Raw genomic sequence first — 21,166 nt, forward strand, 5'->3', positions numbered from 1 at the left:
TTCCAGGCAAGAGTACTGGAGTGGGGTGCCATTGCCTTCTCCAATGCCATATACGTTTTAATTACTACAGCTTTGTAGTATGATATGAAATCAGAAAGTTTGATATCTCCAGCTTTGTTCGTCTTTCTCAAGATTGTTTTACTGTAGCAAGCCCTCCCATTCCTTTTTCTTTGTTACTAGCTATCCAAGGAATTCATATCAAACCTTTTTTTTTTTTTCAGTGCTGCTAGATAGGATCCAACCCATTAGGGAACTCACGGAAAGACAGGGGACCTTAGTTCTTCACTCCGTTGACATTAATATAGTTTCTTTACTGAATTCTGGACCTCTCATAAAAGATTTTAGCCCCTTGACAGGTGCTTCTGTTTGGAAATAGGAGCTGAAACTTCCTATTCTGTCGTTTTGCTGATGACACTTTCCCCCAAATTGTAGCCATCATCTACTCATTATTCTGAGGACTCAGTTTAGTGGAAGTTTTGCAAAGCCTTTTTGTAAATGAAAAAACTTTGTGTGCAGATTTTAAAATGTGGCTGCTAATTCCTTGACACCTCTCTATGGAAATATAAGATCCATACTTTCCTTGAAACTGGACAAATTCGGCAGTGTTTGGAGTAGTCAAATACACTGAGAATGAGGGTAATATTTCTGTCTTGGGTTCAAAAGAACATTTTCTCTTGAACTCCTGAGATGTCATGTCAGAAGTGTTACCATCCTAAGGTCTAAATACTCTGAGAAGCTCAAGTTTCTTGGTAGACTTCATGTAGACATTCTAATCTACAATTCTTATATGCCTAACCTTCTAGACATCCCAGTTCAGGTGCTAGTTTTGTGCGTGAAAAACCCTATAAATAATTTCTTTCCCTTGCTATTTAGGTAACCCCAAGCAGTTTAAGTCTTTCGAGCAAAGTCCCCAGACATTATAGTGTAGATACAAAGCATCCCTGCTGTGTCCTGTCTGAATTTCTTACTAGCAGAATAAAATAGTGTTGTTTTAATCCCACCAAGCTTTGTAGCAGTTTGTAACTTAGCAACTGATAATTGAGATGGTATAAAACTAAAAAGTTTAAAGTGTTAACTCTTCCTAATACAATAATAGGGATTTTTTTAAGTATTCTTATTTTTTATATTTTCAGAATTGATAGCAGAAAGACAGCTTAGAGTAATTTAGTTTGAGTTGCTTAAAATTTAATATGCCTATGAATCACCTGAAGATCTTATAAAAATGCTACTTTTGATTCAGTAGTTCAAATGTGGGGATAAAATGGGACATAAAATAAATGTCCATATACTGCCAAGGCTGTTGGTCCCTGGGCTATCCTTTGAATTGTGTACCTCTACTTCACTTCCCTCATTTTGAACTTGACAAAATTTAGATCTACAGTGGTTAAATAGTTGTCTCAAATTGACAGATATATTATGACAAACCATGTTGTATTCCTCAGGAGAGTCCATGGCCCTGGGTTGTGGGTTATCAAGAGGGAATTATAAATAATAGAGGATTTTTATTATTTGGTGATATCTCATATTCTAGTCACTATGTATATCATATTCTAGTCACTATGTTTTAGATAGATGGATAGACAGAGAGATAGAGAGATAGATATAGATGATACAGATATAGATACAATCTCACTTTTTCTTCACTATAATACTTCAAGGCAGATAATTTTATACTCAAACTGGAGTAGAGAAATTTAAGGTCTAGAGAGATCAGTGACTTTTTAGAAAATTTAGATGAAATAGAGTTTGAATCCAGGGATTTTGTGTCATAAAATTTGCATTCTGCTTATGGGCACTGAGGGATGAATGTCTCATTGTGGCCATGTTTTAAAAAAAGGAAGTGTCATAGAAAACAAAGGGATAAAGAAAATATAATTTCATGTTTTATAGTTCTATCAGAAACTATCTATAGTATAATAATATTATTTAAGAATACTCTTAAGCTTGAATACAATATGCACTTTTAGCTTTAATCTACTACAAATATTAATGTTTATTTATCTCTGCATTTATATATTCAATTACTATTTTTTGAATAAAAATAAATTTTCACACTCAGTTCTATGATATATACATATATGAATAAGAAATATAAAGTTCCTCTAGGGGCAAATAGTCATGTGCTTTCATATTTGTTAAAGGGTAATCTTCAAAGTTGAAAAGCATGATCACATAAATATACAATGAATGTGTGTCAAAGAATTTATTCAACTAATTAGTGAGGTAAGTCAGATATTAAAGTTGGTTCAGACAGCGTATGAAGTGCTAAGAATGCATTGGTAACTAATAAAAAGCGGTAGAGTAAGGCAGCTAGGTTAAATACAAAACTGATCAATGTTCTACAAGGTAATAAGCCCAAATCTTATTGGTTAAAGTTTTTTTTTTCCCCCCACTGAATGATTATAGACATATAAATCCAACAAAAGTCTGAAAGTAGTAAAGAACATCACCAAATCTGGACACTTAAATAAATTATCTTAACTTTTCTTTCCATGGTGACTACACAAAGTCTCCAAAAGTCATTGTTAATTGCAAAAAGTTTCAGGTTTTATTATGTTTAGTCTGATATTTACATAGATGTAGTATGATAAAGATATCCTTGAATTTGCACTACAAATTTAAAGCCATATAAATCTGAAACAGAAGGGAAGGGGGCAAGGCAAAATGTTTTCAAGAATAACTTGGTCACAGGACATGACAAAAACTGGTTAAAAACAACTTGGCCCAAGATGGCAGAAGATTTGACTTCCAGTAGACCTTGAACCTCATAATATACTCATTGTAATATATTTGGAGGCTAAATGACACACCCACCAATGCATTGACAGTTCTGAGGCCAACCATCAAAGGTAAAAATGTGGATAGTGGTCCAATTCTCCAAAGCAATTGAAATAATCCTCCCACTCATTAACCTATGAAATTACTCATCCCATGAAAAATAATCACATTCTCTCTCATCTTCTGAGATGGCCCAAACTGTCTGCAGAGTGTATTTTTCTCTAAATAAGCCTACTTCTTATCTATGACTTTGTCTCTCACTGAATTCTTTCTGTGATGAGACATCAAGAACCTCCAAGTCACCAGAAACACAGCTATCCCAGCCTTCACCAACCATGGCATTGATTGGTCAGTCATCAACATGAAGACAAGACCAGCAAAAAGATTTTGACTCACTGAAGCTTTAGATGATGTTGTCAGGGAGGAACACATTTCCTCTACAATTCTAGGTTCTCATGGCTGGTCTAAGAATTAAATTAACATGAGACAGATTAAAAAGAGAAAGTCAAACAAAATTGCAACAACAGGTATACATGGGAGAGACCCAGGAAAACTAAATGACTTGTCAAAATGGTCAAAACCCTCAGCTTAAATATCATCATCAGTTAAAGACAAAAGAAGATGTTGGGGGTAGTGGTTTAGGACTTCAAATGCGAGGAAGACAATTCACACTGGAGAAGGAAAAGCAAGCGTTTTATACACAAATATTTGTTGGGTATGCAGAGACACATGCAGACACAGAGTGGACTCTGATCTCTAGGCCTCAATGAGTTTCTTCCACCACAACTTGCATGTATTTTTTGTAGATATCTCTGGCTATAGCTCTATTTAGGGAAAAGATCCTTTGTCTAAATTATTTAGGCTGGTAATATGCTGAATGTATTCAAAAGCTCAGTTGTGTCTGACTCTTTATGACTCCATGGACTGTAGTCCATCAGAGTCTTCTGTCCATGGGATTCTCCTAGTGAGGATACTGGAGAGGGTTGCTATTTCCTCCACCAGGGGATCTTTCCAACCCAGAGATTGAACTCACATCCCTTGGGAATTAAGGTGAAGGTCTCTTTCTTCTGTAACTACTTCCGGCTGAGGTGGTTTTAGTACTGCCTAGTAGAATAGTAGTCTCTCTCCAATTGACCTAAATTGAGGTTTTCTGTTCCTGAAACCAGCATTTACCCAGGTAGTAAAAACAATTTAGTCTGAAACTGCTAGACTTTCTCAATGATGAAACTTGTAAGCAGTTGAAATAGACAGGTGCCAAATGGGAGGCCCAACAGGATGGTCAGACCCAGAAAAGGAAGCAAACTTTGAGGTAAGGGTTGCAAGATGTGTGACTTTCTTTTGATTGATTGGTAGAGAGGTAACAGAGTGGTGCTGCAGAGATATTGGTCTCAGCCTGAAGTTATCATCCTCCATCTGGGTGGCTGCCAAAATTTTGTAGAAGAACTCAAAGATATTGTTATGCATTTACTCCTTGAAGAGGAATCAGCACTCTGCCCCAAGCCTGCATCACCAGTGATTGCTCCTTTCCTGTTTCTGTATTCTCTCCCTTGGCAGCTACTTGAATCTTCCCTTTAGAACTGATGAAGGTGAAGGAGTCTGAATGAAGCCTACATTCCACAAAAAAAGAGAGAACAAAGAAAGGATTTGTATTCCAGGGCCCCAAAGGGTCCTTCTCGGTTGATGACTCTAAAGGCATGTCTATCTGAATTAGATCAACAAGCAAAGATTGTATAGTTAAAGCTGTGGTTTTTCCAGTAGTTATGTGCAGATGTGAGAATTGGACCATAAAGAAGACGGAGCACCAAAGAATTGATGATTTTGCACTGTAGTACTGGAGAAGACTTTTGAGAGTTCCTTGGACAGCAAAGAGATCAAACCAGTCAATGTTAGAGGAAATAAACCCTGAAAATTCATTAGAATATGAAGCTGATGCTCTCATGCTTTGATCATCCGATGCAACGAGCCAACACATGGGAAAAGACCCTGATGCTGGGAAACATTGAAAGCGAAAGGAGAAGAGGGCAGCAGAGGATGAGATGGCTAGATAGCATCACCAGCTCAATGCACATGAATTTGAGCAAACTCCAGGAGATAGTGAAGGACAGGGGAGCCTGGTGTGCTGTAGTCCATAGGGTCACAAATAGTCAGACAAAACTTAGTGACTGAGCAACAACAACAATGACAACAATGATTAATTTAGTACTGAATGTTTCCCAGTTCACATGAACCTGAAAATACAGGCTAGTCATCTTCTGTATTTTTCAGAAGTTATATAAGAACTTAGTTTTATTTAAGCCAATTAAGTAGAACTCATTGACAATTAATTTTTATAATACCATCTAAAGGTAAAAACAAAGATAAAGCACATATAAACATATAAACAAACACAAAGAGAGATCAGACAGCCTCATTTTCTAAAATTAGTCATGAATCAGGGTTTAACATATAAAACTCAGTAGCTTATAAATCATAGTTGGAATAGGTAAAATTTAGAAGGCTTCTTCACCACCACCACCCCCCTCTTTTTTTTTTTTCTTTTCTCTCTCTCTCAGTCTCAGGAGTTAGAGATGGTCTAGATAAGACATGTGATCCTGAGAGCTCTGGTCTCAAGGCACAGGAAAAGAAAATCAAGTCCTCCTAGTAGGACTTGTTCCTTTAGGATAAGAATTCTGAAAAAAAATATTTTATCAAGCTAGTTTTTACTAATTGTATATTCAAAAGAGCCAGTTTGGAATTTTCAAAAGTTTTACCTAAACCAACTTTCTCTACAGTCTAAACAATATGGTGGCCACATAATGTTATAATAAAATATATCATCTTAGTTATAGGTTCATAGCTAAAATCTTTCCAGTCAGACAGAATTCATGCAAGAGGGCTTTGCAGTGGAACAGAACCAGAATTTCCCATTTCACAAGGCAGAATGGCTATCACACATCACAACACAGAACACAAAATATAGAACACAGATGGGCTTGGAGATCCTGATCAGACACACCCATAAACACAAAATTGTGGTCTCTTAGAAAACCTCCTGAAGATACACAGAACTTCAGATCTGAGTACTGACAGACTAAACAGAAATATCTTAAGTCTTCAGAGATTTCAAAGGGAGGAAAGGAGGCTAGGCTTAAAGAAAAGGGGGAGGAAGGGGAACAAAAGGGTTGAACTTATGGATGTCTGCTGCTACCTGCAGACACCTAGGCATTATGAGACTTTTCCCTGGGCTTCCAAGAAGGGAGGACTGGAACTTGGCCCTAAAAGAAACCAGACACCAGGCCAGAATTCAAGTTCTTCACTCACTAGAGGTGGTCAGGCTCAGATCCTCAGATTAGGTTGAGGCCCTTTAACCAGTCTCCTGTATCTAGTACCTAGATGAATCAAAAAAGTGGAGGATAGAAGGAGGTGAAAAGAGGAAAGAGAGGGAAGGAGAAAGAGATCAATAAAGTCTCATGTATTTTACCCAATTGGGGTTCTCTGGCCAGTCATCCACATCAGGAGAAAACCAGGGACAAAAGGGTCCTGTTTTCAGCCACTGGGTCTGCTCTGTCAGTGGGCAAGCTGGTCCCTGAGTACCTCAAGTGGTCAAGATATCAGTCATAGAGGAGAGGTTGCCATTTGTTGCAGGAAGGCAGACCCCTTCCAGGGACCTGGAGTTGTATTTTGTCTAACACTTAGAAATGAATTGTCTGAGAAGACACAGGTGCTGACAAAGCAAGAGAATTTATTAGGAAGGGGTGACTGGGTGGACAGCAGCAGGATAAGGGAACACAGTAGAACTACTCTGTCATACGGCTCTCAGTCTCAAGTTTCATGGTGACAGGGTTAGGTTCTGCTTATCTCTGGCCAATCCCTCTGATCCAGGGCCCTTCCTGGTGACACGCACATCTTTCAGCTAAGGACTCAGGCAAGAAGGATTCTGGGAGTCCATAGCACATATGGACTGACATCTTCTCTAACCTTTTGGCTTTTCCCAAATTCTTCCAATTGGTGGTAGCTTGTTAATTCCATGTTCCTTAACAGAACCTCCTGTTGTTAGATAACTCATGCAAAATATTACTACGTTGCTTGGCCAGGATGGATGGTTTCAGTCAGTGATTCCCTTAACAATGCTTCTGCACACTTAATAGACTACACTACAGTGTAAACATAACTTTTATATGCACTGGGAAACCAAAAGCACTGTGTGATTCACTTCACTGCAATGGTCCTTTTATTGTGGAGGTCTGGAACAAAACTCACAGTATCTCTGAGATATGCCTATAGATCCATTATTGCTACTACACACACACACACACAAATACACACACATATGCATATAAACACACATATAAAACATTTATTCCTATTATGCATTTTAAACAGATTTTTTTTAACAATTTGGCAGTTTATTTTTTTAATATTATTTATTTATTTATTTTTGGCTGTGCTGGGTCTTCATTGCTAAGTGTTTATTGTCACCCTGTTTATTTAACTTATACGCAGAGCACATCATGTGAAATGCCGGGCTTGATAAATTACAAGCTGGAATGAAGATTGCCAGGAAAAATATCAACAACTTCAGATATACGGAAGATACCACTCTAATGACAGAAAGCAAAAAGGAACTAAAGAGCCTCTTGATGAGGATGGAGGAGGAGAGTGAAAAAGCCGGTTAAATTCAATACTTAAAAAAAAAAAACTAAGATCATGGCATCCAGTGCTATCACTTCATGGCAAATAGAAGGGGAAAAGGTGGAATCAGTGACAGATTTCCTCTTCTTGGGCTGTAAAATCACTGTGGATGGTGACTGCAGCCATGAAATTAGAAGACAATTGCTTCTTGGCAGGAAAGCTATGACAAACCTAGACAGTATGTTTAAAAGCAAAGACTTCTTTTGCCGACAAATGTCCATATAGTCAAGGCTATGATTTTTCCAGTAGTCGTGTATGAATGTGAGAGCTGGACAGTAAAGAAAGCAGAGCTCCCAAGAAGCGATGCTTTCTAACTGTGGTGCTGGAGAGAAGACTCTTCAGAGTACCTTGGAAACCAAGGAGATCAAACCAGTCAATCTTAAAGGAAATCAACCCTGTATATGCTTTGGAAGGACTGATGCTAAAGCTGAAACTCCAATACTTTGGCCACCTAATGCAAACAGCTGACTCATCAGAAAAGACCCTGATACTGGGAAAGATTGGGGGTAGAAGGAGAAGAGGGCAGCAGAAGATTAGATGGTTGGATGGCATCACCGATGCAATGGACATGAACTTGGGCAGACTCCAGGAGATGATGTGGGATAGGGAAGCCTGGTGCACTGCAGTCCATGAGGTCACAAAAAGTCAGACACAACTTGGTGACTGAACAACACCAACAAGTGCATGGACTTCTCTTGTTGAGAAGGTGGTGGCTTCTCTTGTTGAGAAGCACAGGCTCTAGGGTTTCAGGGCTTCAGTAGTTGCAGTTCCTGTACTCTAGTGCACAGGCTCAATAGTTGTGGTTCATGGGCTTAAGTCACATGTGGGATCCTCTCAGAGTAGCTATTTAACCCTTGTTTCCTCCACTGTCAGGCAGATTCCTCACCACTGAGCCATCAGAAAGAACTTAGAATGTTTATATCATGTACTTTTACCCAAAGGTCAGAAACAGGACCATCTTGTGAGTCATCAAGAATCTTGTTTTAGATTTATATGTTGAGATAAAACCATGGACATTTCATAGGTCCTTGTGAACCAACATGTGGAGGGACATGGGGATTAGTAAGGCAAATGTGAAAAGATTATGTTTTAAGAGGGGGTTCCCAGAAGTCAAGCCTAGGATGAGAGTTTGTGAGAAAGTAATTTATTAAGGAAACCCTTTGAGGGAACTAAAATAGAGTTGGAAAACCTGAATAGTGAGATGTAAGCCAACCAAGAGTGAAGTATCAGTCAGAATCCTTAAGGTAGTAGCTATATGTTGAGTGCAAATTATTTCTCAGTATTCTCCTGACCTGTGCCAAGGAATCTGGGCCTTTCGTAAAACCACATCTGTTGGTCTTGGTTGTTGGCCACCCTAAAACATCACAAATTCCCAGGCACTTCTGAGATTTTGGGCTTGTGGGCAAAGCAAGCTTCAGAATCTGTAGGTGTTGGCTGTTGGAAACAAAAGCACTCTGAAGTCTCATTATACTCAAACAAATGGTAATACAAAGGGAGGAAGACATAAGACATGGGTGACACAATTTCATTGGCTGCTACATATAATAAATACAAAGCAGTAGACTACCTAGACCTCTTAGTTCAGAAACAAGTAAACAATTTAGTATTCTAAGTTCAAAGTAAACTACAAGCAAATAGACAACCTAGGTCATCTAGATCAGAAGATTAAGAAAAAGAAGAATCAGAGAGCCTCTAACCACTCCCTGTTCATCCCTGCTCATTACCTGGAAGGGAACCAGTTAACTGTTGATGCTTTAATTTTCCATCTTTTACATTAACTGCTATAGGATCTGGCTAGGATCACTAGGATCAGTGGTTACTGCTCTTAATCTCTGGGTTGGCAGTAACTGTGTTCCACACTGATGCTTTCCAACCCTCTCCCATGAAGCCAATCCTATGTGCTCAGTCACTTCAGTCGTGCCCACCTCTTTGAGCCGCTATGGACTGTAGTCCACTGGGCTCCTCTCTCCATCAGATTCTCCAAGCAAGAATACTGGAGTGGGTTGCCATGTCTTACTCCAGGGGATCTTCCCAACCCAGGGATCAAACCCGTGTCTCGTATGTCTCCTATATTGACAGGCAAGTTCTTTACCATAGGTATTCTCAAATTTATAACATTTGACTCTGAACTCTGTCTCATCACACAGAGAAATTTTCTTTCCCTAGGTCTCTGATGTCTCTGATTTGAACCATTAAACACCCAGTCATTCAAGTGAGAAACCAAAGTACCATCCCTGAAATTGTCCCAGCGATATATCTGCTAAATGTGGTCTCCCTTTATCCAGTGTTGCTCCTATCAACTCTCTTCATGACATCAATATAATTTGTCCATTCCTTTTCTTTTCTTTAAGTATACATCAGATATCACCTTCTAATTAAAAATGTTCATTGGCTCCCTACTGATTCTAGACTCCTTACTCCAACTCCTAAGATGCTGTTGAACTCTCACATCTCAATTTTTAGCACATTTATCTTCCATCCTTATATTGTGGCATACAGAACAATTTTCAGTTTACTGATTTCATAAGTCTCTCTGACTCCTTTGATCTTTGTATATGTTATACCAGCTGGAAATAACTCTTCTGTCCTTTCTCCCTGTCTTTACAAACTAACTTCTATATACCATCCTATCATTTAAATAACTCTCCCACTGGGAACTTCTAGCCATTAAGATGTGTTTAGTTCTCTCTCCTATGTATGCCCTTTCTTACTCTAATCACACTTTTATTTTATATTATACTCAACTCTGTACTTTCTGGTCTTCGTAACCACATTTAAAACCCTTGAGGGCAGAGGAAGTGATTGATTCATCGCTGAATCTCTACCTAATATAGTGTCTGAACAGATTAATCAGTGAGTCTTCAAATGAATTTAAATTAATTGATATAAACATAAAAACTTTTCTCTAGTTTGACTTATTTAAAAATGTTAGTGTAATATCCTTTTAATTTTTTTTTCTTTTTTTTTCTTTTTATTGGCCTGTCATCAATGATAGCTTATGGAGAAATCTAGTATCAAAGAATAATCTTAAATTTAATTCTGCCATATCGGCCTCTGCCTAGAGTAAAATAAATTATAGAAAAGATCATCAGAGTTCTTAATAGATGTGAACACTTCTCTAGATAGTTCACAGCTTGAGAGGCATTTGTCATAATCAACAGTAGATACTTCTGTGTTCATAATTACTTTAAAAACACATCAGATAATCTGATTGTCCAACGATGTGAGGAAATGCAAGTGACAACAACAAAGTACTCACATTAAGTTTTGGGTGTTTATAAAGCTGCAAAAACTGTTGATGGATGAGTTTTTTCATATGATTCCTCTGTCTCTATACACATAAATTCCCTCAAAGTCAAGTTAAGATAAATTACATATGCAGGGATAGGAAAGGCGATCACTATTCTCCTCTTGCAGGAAAGCAATGGGCTGTTAAGAAGTTTACTTCTCTGTAATTGTTCTTACTAACCGTTCCACTTCCCCAGGCACACACCACACACACAACTTCTCCTCTACATGATATTTTGCTGTCGTGGAAGATGGAATGACACTGCAGCTGAAGATAATAAACTACTATAAACAGTTCACAGAAAAGAACAGATTTCTGAAATTCCTTTGCAATATAAACATATTTATATCATTCTTCCTTAGCTAAAGAAAAAAAAAAGGCTACAAGTAGTACTAGGTGACCTCACATCCTCAACAATTTCGACATGAAATGCTGCAGACAGTTTTCTTTTATTCAGACTCCATTTCATGGAGACCTCAGAGACTCCACACTTAAAACCCTATGTCCCTGGATTGGGAAACGTGGTGCCTGATCATCATATTTTGCCAAGCCTCCTGCAACACAGTGGGGTCCTAATGCCAATTACCATAGTTTAGTACAGATTCTAATCACTGATCTTTCTGAAAAACAGAAAAGCCCCACAGATACATTTACCATGCACATTCACATTTTCACACCAGACTCTCGATGCTAGTGCCAACAGAGGCCCTCATTTCAGTTAAAGAGACTGATCTCTTATCTTAGAATTTCAGATATTATCATAATCATTCTAGATTTAATCCCCACCCCAGCAAAAAGATCTCTTATGAGATTAGTTTCAGAGAACATAAGGGAATGTAGGATAGTTTATACATCAACCTTTTTCCTCCTCTGATGCACAAAGGCCCCGTACCCAACTCTGGTTCAAGCAGGGTTACATGGAGGACATGTGACTTTCCACCTGGTTGTTTGTCTCTCTCCTGTAGAGATGATGTTCCCTTTGCACATCTGTGCTTTTCCATGTTTGCTGCCATGATGATACCCAGATGAAGGCAATCATTATACTGTCCTCTGTCAGCACACTCACTGCTTTCCAGGCATCCAAGGAAAGGGTAGAGGACTCAACGATATCCCTTTCCCTCACCTACCCAGACTAGGAGCTCCTCCAACACAGATGTGGTATCTTCTCCTTTTCCTTTATTAGGGAGAATGGAGAGGGTATATAAAAGCAATATAGAGAAGTTTAGACATAGACTTCTATTACCAACAATAAAGATCAAATTTTGGAGAAATAAAAACATTTGTCTATTCCAGCATGAATTAGATATGTATATGTTAAACCATGACTGTGTGTGTGGGTGTGAGTGTTTTGTTTTTTTTTTACTTATCCTGTGAGAATAAAATACTAATGCTTCAGATGTATCCAATTTGATTGAAAGTGAATACAACATGCAATTTTATTCTCATTTTTTTCATGCTAAACTTAAAGAATTCTATTATCAAGTTTCTTTATTATTCATTAGCAAAGGTCCTTGCAACTGTTCTCACACTGCTTTCTTGATAAAGATCAAAGTTTACCTAGTGGACCCAAACTCAAGTACTACATTTCCTGATATTCTAACTTATACAAGAATTTGGTTTGTCTTAGAATTCAGACTACTAGAATGCATAACAGTATACTGGCCAAAAATCAGTTTGGGGTATGCTCTAGGAGAGAGAACAGAGAGTTCTGAAATCCATATAGAGAAATGAAAGCAAAAAACACTCTCTAGAGCTCATGTTATATTTAACTAGTAATATTCCAGGAGAAAGAGAAATACTATAAGTTACTCTCTATCAATGAAAAATAAATATTTTATTTTGACAGTGGTACATGACATATAAATGTAAAAAATCACCTTTATCCTCATTATATTCAGGTCAAAGTTTCTGACATTTTAAGAATAGCTTGAAATACATTTATTTCAGAAAGCATACAATCTCTGGTACCAGTTAACATTTCACATTTTAAGTGTTTTACTTTTTCAAAATTAATTCTCATGATTATTAAATCACTTGAATTTCAAAATAAAGTAGAACAGTAGAAAGATATAGCCATCAATCACCTCTATTGCGGGTCAAAAAAAACTCAATGGCTGTATTAAAAAAAATAAGTAGAAGCAATCATAAGCACAGTAAAATTATATTTTACGTTTATATGAAAGTGAAAGTCACTCAATCATGTCCAACTCTTTGTGATCCCATGGACTATACAGTCCATGGAATTCTCCAGGCCAGAATACTGGAGTGGGTAGCCTTTCTCTTCTCCAGAGGATCTTCCCAACCCAGGGATCGAGCCCAGGTCTCCTGCATTGCAGGCAGATTCTTTACCAGCTGAACCACAAGCGAAGCTTATATATTTATATAAATGTTACTAAAAGTTTCCAAGTGAATTTCATTTTAACATTAAAATTATTTGAATGAAAGGCAAGAAACTTGTGATTTAAAAAAAATAATTTTATAACAAAAATTTGTGGTCTGATGTGACTACTCAATTTACTAATAGTCACACAATTCACAATTAAGTTTAGATCCTAATTCAGGACCTTTGATGTCTAGTTTACATTGTTTTCAGTTTTCCAGTGGAAATTCATCCTGGTCTTAAAGAATTATTTGGGACACTTGTAAAAAATATAGATCCTGAAATTTCCTTGAATTATTGATTCAGTATTCTAAAAGAATACATTCTGGTGTTTCACTCATTACATTATAAAACTATCCTAAAATACAAAACTCCTATCGTATATTATATTTATGTTCATATTAAGCTAAGCAGTCTTATTAAGCTAGAATGGCAATGCACTGTTGGACACTAGGATTGTCAGAGCAGAAACTGAGCCAATGACAGCAGAAAGACGAGGGGATGCTGAGGAGCACACCCCATCAAAATCCAGATGCTCTCATGCCTAGATCTAGTCCAAATTCAATTTTTCAAACAAGGACAAGGCAAATAATTCACAAAGGAGACAACTGGAAGCATATTTTTAGTTTTTCAATACAGAAATTTCCTTGAGACTTTTTCTTACCAAATCACATCAGAACTTTTTCTCATCAAAAATGAAAGCAAGATCTTACGTAAAGCACAAAACAGTAACTTTAGAATAAAGTAAATCAAATATGTCAGTGTGAATTATAAATACAGTAAATACTGTATACAAAGTACACTTAGATCAGGCAAATCCATGGCAAAGAATACCATAAAACTAGTAATGTGGATGTTATGAAATAATTGTAATTCTGCATAACATAACGGTAAAAGAAAATGATGCATATTTTCATACCATAAACTTATTGTCTTTAGGAAGGGCCTTGATTTTCTTGGCTATTATACAGTTGAGATTAGGCCTAGTATGACTTGTTTCATTTTCACCTGGTGTGAGTGGAAGATTTATCAAGGTCAAAAGAAGAATCTATTGACCAGTGGTTCACCTAAAGAATGATTAGAGATTTGCTGATACTGTTAATCATTTGAGATGTTTTTCCTGATGCCTTTAAAATTACACAGCAATAAAAATTGAAATCTAAGAATAGCTAATGATATAAACCTAAGTAAAAGTTAATTATCATTTGTATTTCTATCAGGGTTTCAATTAACACTTTCTTAAATATGTTCGATATTTGTTTGTTTTTTGCTTTGGGTTGCCATTTCCTCCTCCCGGGGATCTTCCCCCACCCAGGGATTGAAACTGCGTCTCTTCTGTCTCCTGCATTGGCAGGCGGGTTCTTTACCACTATTGCCACCTGGGAAGCCCATTCTGACCAGAAATATATGAAAATAGAAAGGAATTTTCTCTTGATTTTCTTTCAAGTTAAAGATCACCTTGTTCCCCAAGTGACGGCAGTGGTTAAAGAAAACATCTGCAATACAAGAGATACAAGAGACGTGGGTTCGATCTCTCGATCAGGAAGATCCCCTGGAGCAGGAAATGTCAACCCATTTCAGTATTCTTCCCTGGAAAATTTCATGGACAGAGGAGCCTGCCAGGCTTTAGTCGCTCAGTCATCTCCTTCTCCACGACCTGGGTGGTACTAAAGGTTGATATTAAAATAAAGTAAAAATTTGCTGCATAAGTTAAAAATGATTAGGATGTAACATAATTATCATCCAGAGACCTGCTCTACTGTAAGGAAAACTATAGGCATAAATATAGAATAATCAAATCTCATACGCTTTGTTCAGTATGTCATTTACAGCTTTCTGTTGGAATGAGGCACAGAGGTGGTCCCACCCGCACTTCCCTGGTAGCTCAGCTGGTAAGGAACTCACCCATAATGCAGGAGACCCAGGTTCAATCCCTGGGTTGGGAAGATCCTCTGGAGGAGGGCATGGCAACCCACTCCAGTATTCTTGCCTGGAGAATAGTATGGACAGAGGAACCTGGTGGCCTACAGCCCATGGGGTTGCAAAGAGTTGGACACGACTGAGTGATTAAGCACAACATAGCACATGAGAATGTGGTGCTGTGCAAATACATAGGATGTAGAACATCTAGGTTCTGGAACCAAATCTGGTTTTTAGTATTAGACTGGCTTCTATAAACCCATTATAATCTGTGTACATGTGTATTCCGTTCTGTTAAATAAGAAATGGGTAATTGGAAGACTGCAGCATTGCAAAGTACTATACATATGATATATGTTATTGAACTTAAAATTTACAAATCCATATATTGGAAGATTCATTGCAGAAATGGCCCCAATTATCCACTTATTTTCAGTGGGACTTTCTACTCCTCATTTAAAGGATAAAAATTCTGTGCCTCACTCCTTGAATGCAGATGGATGGAATCCAAGCATTCAGACGCTCTGTGTACTTATTCAAATGGATCCCAGAGAAAAGAGGGAAGGAAATCTGTTCCTGTTGAGAGATCATGGGAAGCAGAAATGAATCGTGACCACCGAGGGTGTCCTAGACCAGCCATCCCTCAGTTGATTTTCCAACTCATTACAGATATGAGTGAACCCAGACATGATGAGCTAATCCCTGTCCAGATCGACAGCAAAACCCAGATGGCTAAACTCTTGAGCAAGAACAGCGGCTTGTTACTTTAAGCAGCTGTGTTTTTCAGTAGTTTGATACCCACTATTATTGTATCAATAGATAATGAATACATCTAAAATAAATACATTATTATCCCTCTCTCATTTTTATAAATTAGAAAGCTAGAACTGATAAAAGTCAACTAATTTGCTCAAGATTAATAAGTAAAAATGTTGTGATTCCAGCCCATACACTTTCCACTACAGAAGAGTATATTTACATTTTTATAAACTCATAATCATGTCTCTCACTCAAATTATTATAAGGCACAAATGTTGTCCCCAAACTATGAAAATATATAAATTATGACAATTTTTACAATCTTAATCATACTCCATCAAAGATACTTACATATGCAAAGAGCTTTTAAAAGCTGAGGAACATTGTTTGATATATTCTTTCAGTTCCAAAGGATGTAAATACATGTTCTTTTAGTTTTTTCTCCTTAAAGTGTGTATCTGTTTGCATATATGGGAACAATATAAGGATATATAACACATGTGTGAGATGGGCTGCAGAGTAATATGAGTACAAATTCATTTCTCTGTGTTCTGAGTGAGAAAAATTTATGATGTCTTCAATGTCTTTAACTTTCCTCAAGAACTCATCATATAAGTCTTTGTATCAAGTATCTGTGAATGTGTGATATTAAAATTTAGAATAAAGAAAATCTTGTGGCAGAAAAATACATTGATAAATGATTTCAACAAGAATCTGTCCTATAGTCATGTTCAGTTCAGATCAGTCACTCAGTCATGTCTGACTCTGCGACCCCATGTACCGCAGCACACCAGGCCTCCTTGTCCATCACCAACTCCCGGAGTTTACCTAAACTCATGTCCATTGAGTCAGTGATGCCATCCAACCATCTCATCCTGTCATCCTCTTCTCCTCCTGCCTTCAATATTTCCTAACATCAAGGTCTTTTCAAATGAGTCAGCTCTTCGCATCAGGTGGCCAAAGTATTGGAGTTTCAGCTTCAACATCAGTCCTTCCAATGAGCATTCAGGACTGATCTCCCTTAGGACGGACTGGTTGGATCTCTTCGCAGTCCAAGGGACTCTCAAGAGTCTTCTCCAACACCACAGTTCAAAAGCATCAATTCTTCAGCACTCAGCTTTCTTTATGGTCCAATAGTCACATCCATACATGAGTGCTGGAAAAACCATAGCTTTGTCTAGACGGACCTTTGTTGGCAAAGTAACGTCTCTGCTTTTTAATATGCTGTCTAGGTTGGTTATAACTTTCCTTCCTGGGAGTAAGTGTCTTTTAATTTCATGGCTGCAGTCTCCATCTGCAGTGATTTTGGAGCCCCCCAAAATAAAGTCAGCTACTGTTTTCACAAGGACAAAGTATACATAGCAGGCTGTTATTACATTAAGGCGCTTCCACACCAATAGGAAACTGAGGCATTAAAATTACATATATTGTAACATGTTAAAGTATAGGATTTCAGGCTTTATTACCTATTCCTGGGAGTTTGCCTTTTTTTTTTTTAAGTGAATTGAGGCTATTCTCTCTGGAATTTAACTAGATAAAAGGAAGAGTGGGAATCTGACTTTTATTATACTCTGAGACCAGAAAGGCCAGAGGGAATCCTTTTTTTCTGGCAGGAAAAATAAAATTGATTAAGATAGATTGCAATTAAGCTAAAACAAATTTCATAAATTCATGTCCATTTATTCAACAAGTATTTGTTAATCAAATAACTTGTGTCATACATTGCTTGCTTCCTAAATCACTCGAGTTGTGTCTGACTCCTTTGTGACCCTATAGACTGTAGCCCACCAGGCTCCTCTGTCCATAGGATTCTCCAGGCAAGAATACTGGAGTGGGTTGCCATACCCTTTTCTAGGGGATCTTCCTGACCCAAGGATTGAACTATATGTGGCATATATGGTGATCTACAGTTATTAAAAATTGGCACTTAAATAATTTAAACTTTAGGGAAGAGATGATACTAGTAATTAATATGAGATTTCCCTAAACCATTTTAAAACAATATATAACTTTTTGTTTCAATTGTTTAGATAATTTCAGGTGAAAGTATTTAGTTTTATTTTAGGTTTTGTTTGTTTTGTTTTGTTTTTTGACATACCGCAGTGAGGGAACTTGGGATTTACCTCTCATCATCCTCACTATGATTTGTTTCATTATCATAACTAGGTTAATAATACTATGTATGCATATACTGAATAGCAAGGTTTGGCCAGAAGAGAATTGGAGGGTATAAATAAGGAATTGTAAAATAATGCACAATATTCAATACATCCTTAGGTCTTCTGAATTCTGACCCCATACAGTCCATGGGATCACAAAAAATTGGACACTACTGAGTGACTCACTTTTCTTTCACATTCTGAATATATATTATAAAATATTCGACTTTTTCGCAGAATCATGTCAAATAAACTCGAAAATATGTCTTCTTTATTAAAATAATTATTTAATCCTAAAAGGATGCTTCCTATTAAGGAATTCCCCAGTGGGTTTCTTGTTATAGAACTTTATTTGCCCCCAGTGTCTTGTTGTTGTTGTTCAGTTGCTAAGTCATGTCTGACTCTTTGTGACCCCATGAACTGTAGCACACCAGGCTCCTTTGTCCTCCACCATCTCCCAGAATTTGCACAAATTCTTGTCCACTGAGTTGGTGATACTATCTAACCATCTCATCCTCTGCTATCCCCTTCTCCTTTGCCTTCAATCTTTCCCAACATCATGCTCTTTTACAATGAATTGACTCTTCACATCAGGTGGCCAAAGTATTGGAGCTTCACCTTCACCATCAGTCCTTCCAATGAATATTCAGAACTTATTTCCTTTAGAATTGTCTGGTTTGATCTCCTTGCTGTCCAAGGGACTCTCAAGAGTCTTCCCCAGCACCACAATTCAAATGTGGGAAAATAGTGGCAAAATTGAAATTTCCTCCTTCCTAGAGTAAATCAACAGATGGAAGACATCCATGGCTTTCTAGAAAGTTGATCCCTATAAATTGTGTAAGTAGGCAGAGTGTTTACCTAATGTTAATATATAGTGATTTTTTTTTTTTCCCATAACACTTGGTGGGGTAAAAAATAACTCTAGCTCTCAGTTCTCCTCTCATATTTGTGACAGCCTATCATCAGTAACATAACATTAGTGTTTAGGGTGTCCATCATGGGAAAATGCATTATTCATTTACATTATGAATGAACTTTTAAAACAAAAATGTCATAGATTGGCTGTAGGAACTGAAGAAAATATAATATATCTAATTATACAAGGAAGCACCAACTGATATATGATGTCATCTTTCACATTTTTCACACATGATTTATTATTGCATGTGCACTTTTGTTTTAAAACAGGTACTTTTTAACATAAGTGACAATATAGACACTTACTCACGTCAATGGCCATTTATACACACAAGCTATTTATTATTAAAACAATATCTTCTATAGTGATGTTTTGATAATAATAATAAAGAGTATCTGAAAGGTGCTTTTGATAACTTGCCTGAATATTGTCTTTCTGGTTTGATAGTGACAAGTTTGAGTGGCTAATTTCCAAATTGTGATGGAAGTACTTCTGAGATGTAATAGAATCCTGATGAAAAATATCCTCTATGCTGTAAGGATACAGAACATAAGTTTTCTTGAATAAGTTATTTAATTTTCAATCTTTTTTCTTCCCCAAACTTTTCATTTTAATAAGAATGTATTGTATTGTGATCTTATAGAATGCATACATGTATTTATCAGATAGCCAAAGCATATATAATGTGTTTATGTATTTTAATAATAATGTTAACTCTTATGTACTCACTCTCAGTTGAAGAATTAAAACCAAAACAGGAAAAGTTAGAAAAGAATACCTAAGAGTCTGAATGAAAGTGCCTCATAACGTTTTAAGATAGGATAAAGAAAACAGAGGACTTCCCTTGTGGCTCAGTTGGTAAAGAATCCTCCTGCAATGTGGAAGACCTGGGTTCGATCCCTGGGTTGGAAAGATCCCCTAGAGAAGGAAAAGTCTACCCGCTCCAGTATTCTGGCCTGGAGAATTCTATGGACACAGTCCATGAGGTCACAAAAAGTCAGACTCAACTGAGTGACTTTCACTTTCACTTTCAAAGAAAACAGAAGCTGGGGTACCCTGAGTAACAGGTAGTTTGACTGAACTTTATTAAGTTTTATAGGTATCATATTTTTCCAACATCATACGCTTCCAAACTTTGGGCTACTCCTCTTAACTTTTTTAAGGATTTCTTTGTAAATTGTATTAAAAAATTATCACTCAGCTAAATAATGGTAGAAGTGATGATCTTTGGTCTTTTTCATCTCAACTTATATTAGGTAGGGAGCATCATCACGAACCAAGTATAGTAGAAAGTGTAAATAAACCAGATTACTCCTAGAATCTAAAGGGCATTAAAACCAAGGTTTGATGTAGAGTTTACACTTTTTGCCTGGCAGTCAGTGCCCTTTATCATATTTCTTTATCATCCTTATCCTAAAGTTTCAATCTAAATGTCATCTCCACCATAAAGCTGGTTTTTATCCTCTTAGAAGGATCCTGGACATGAGGAATGAAGTCAGACTCATCACTGTGTTTCTTTCTCCCTGACCCAATGATGAATTGTTCATTTGGTGCAGGGTTTTTATATATGTGTCCTAGCAGCCTAGGTTTTCAACTTCTAGAACGTATATAGAGTATTAGCACTCTGTTTCAATGTGGAATCCATGTATATTTTCTTGCTCTTTTAGCTCATAATTGATAATTGTATGCACATTTGTTTGCTGTCTGTCTTGTCCACTACTATGCCATTTCCATGATATTAGTGACCATGTTGCTTGATAACCATTGTATATCCCTCACCTAACACAACATCTTGCTTATTAAGGCATGATAAATATCATGTTTATTAAATGAGTAAACTTAGGTTCAAGATGATGATATCTTTCAAGAATAGAAGGAGAGAATCTCTCATTGATCAAAATACTTACAAATTTAATGAGGTGTATGTTTGTATGTATCCAGTTTCTATCATATCTAACTGTTCTTCAAGCAGATGGCTAAGTCCTTTGCAAATCTTTTGTGAGGGAATTTATTTTTTCAAGGCTAAAAATCAAAGTAGCTTGAAATCAAGGAACCGTGGAACTCTTCCAGACTTTTATAAAAGCTAAGTCCAGAGATATGCATCTTAACTATCTAGGACCAGTATCCAAAGCACAAAATGTTTCCTGTTTTTCTCCATCTTGAATTCTCCTCAGGGTAGTGGAGGGGAGGTGGCTGTAGTGACTGATGGCTTGACCCTTGTAGAACTGGAATGGCAGACAACATTCTTTGTTTGTTAGAATGGCAAGCAACATTCCCTTTCCATAGTAGCC

At 37.1% G+C, this 21,166-nt stretch overlaps 2 long non-coding RNA genes across 2 annotated transcripts; both read right to left on the reverse strand.

Annotated features, from left to right (window-relative positions):
- Nucleotides 1-10,714: 10,714 nt before the first annotated feature.
- LOC145528914 (uncharacterized) lies at nucleotides 10,715-15,361 on the reverse strand. Its single transcript, XR_014070788.1, has 2 exons — nucleotides 15,095-15,361; nucleotides 10,715-13,021 (listed from the first exon to the last, which is right to left on the reverse strand). It is a non-coding gene; the product is annotated as an uncharacterized LOC145528914 (long non-coding RNA).
- A 2,502-nt stretch (nucleotides 15,362-17,863) lies between these two features.
- Nucleotides 17,864-21,102, reverse strand: LOC145528913 (uncharacterized). Its single transcript, XR_014070787.1, has 2 exons — nucleotides 20,783-21,102; nucleotides 17,864-19,407 (listed from the first exon to the last, which is right to left on the reverse strand). It is a non-coding gene; the product is annotated as an uncharacterized LOC145528913 (long non-coding RNA).
- Nucleotides 21,103-21,166: the final 64 nt, after the last annotated feature.

Source organism: Giraffa tippelskirchi, chromosome 12 (assembly GCF_054371585.1).
Source record: "Giraffa tippelskirchi isolate mGirTip1 chromosome 12, T2T-mGirTip1v1.2.pri, whole genome shotgun sequence".
Taxonomy (NCBI): Eukaryota; Metazoa; Chordata; class Mammalia; order Artiodactyla; family Giraffidae; genus Giraffa; species Giraffa tippelskirchi.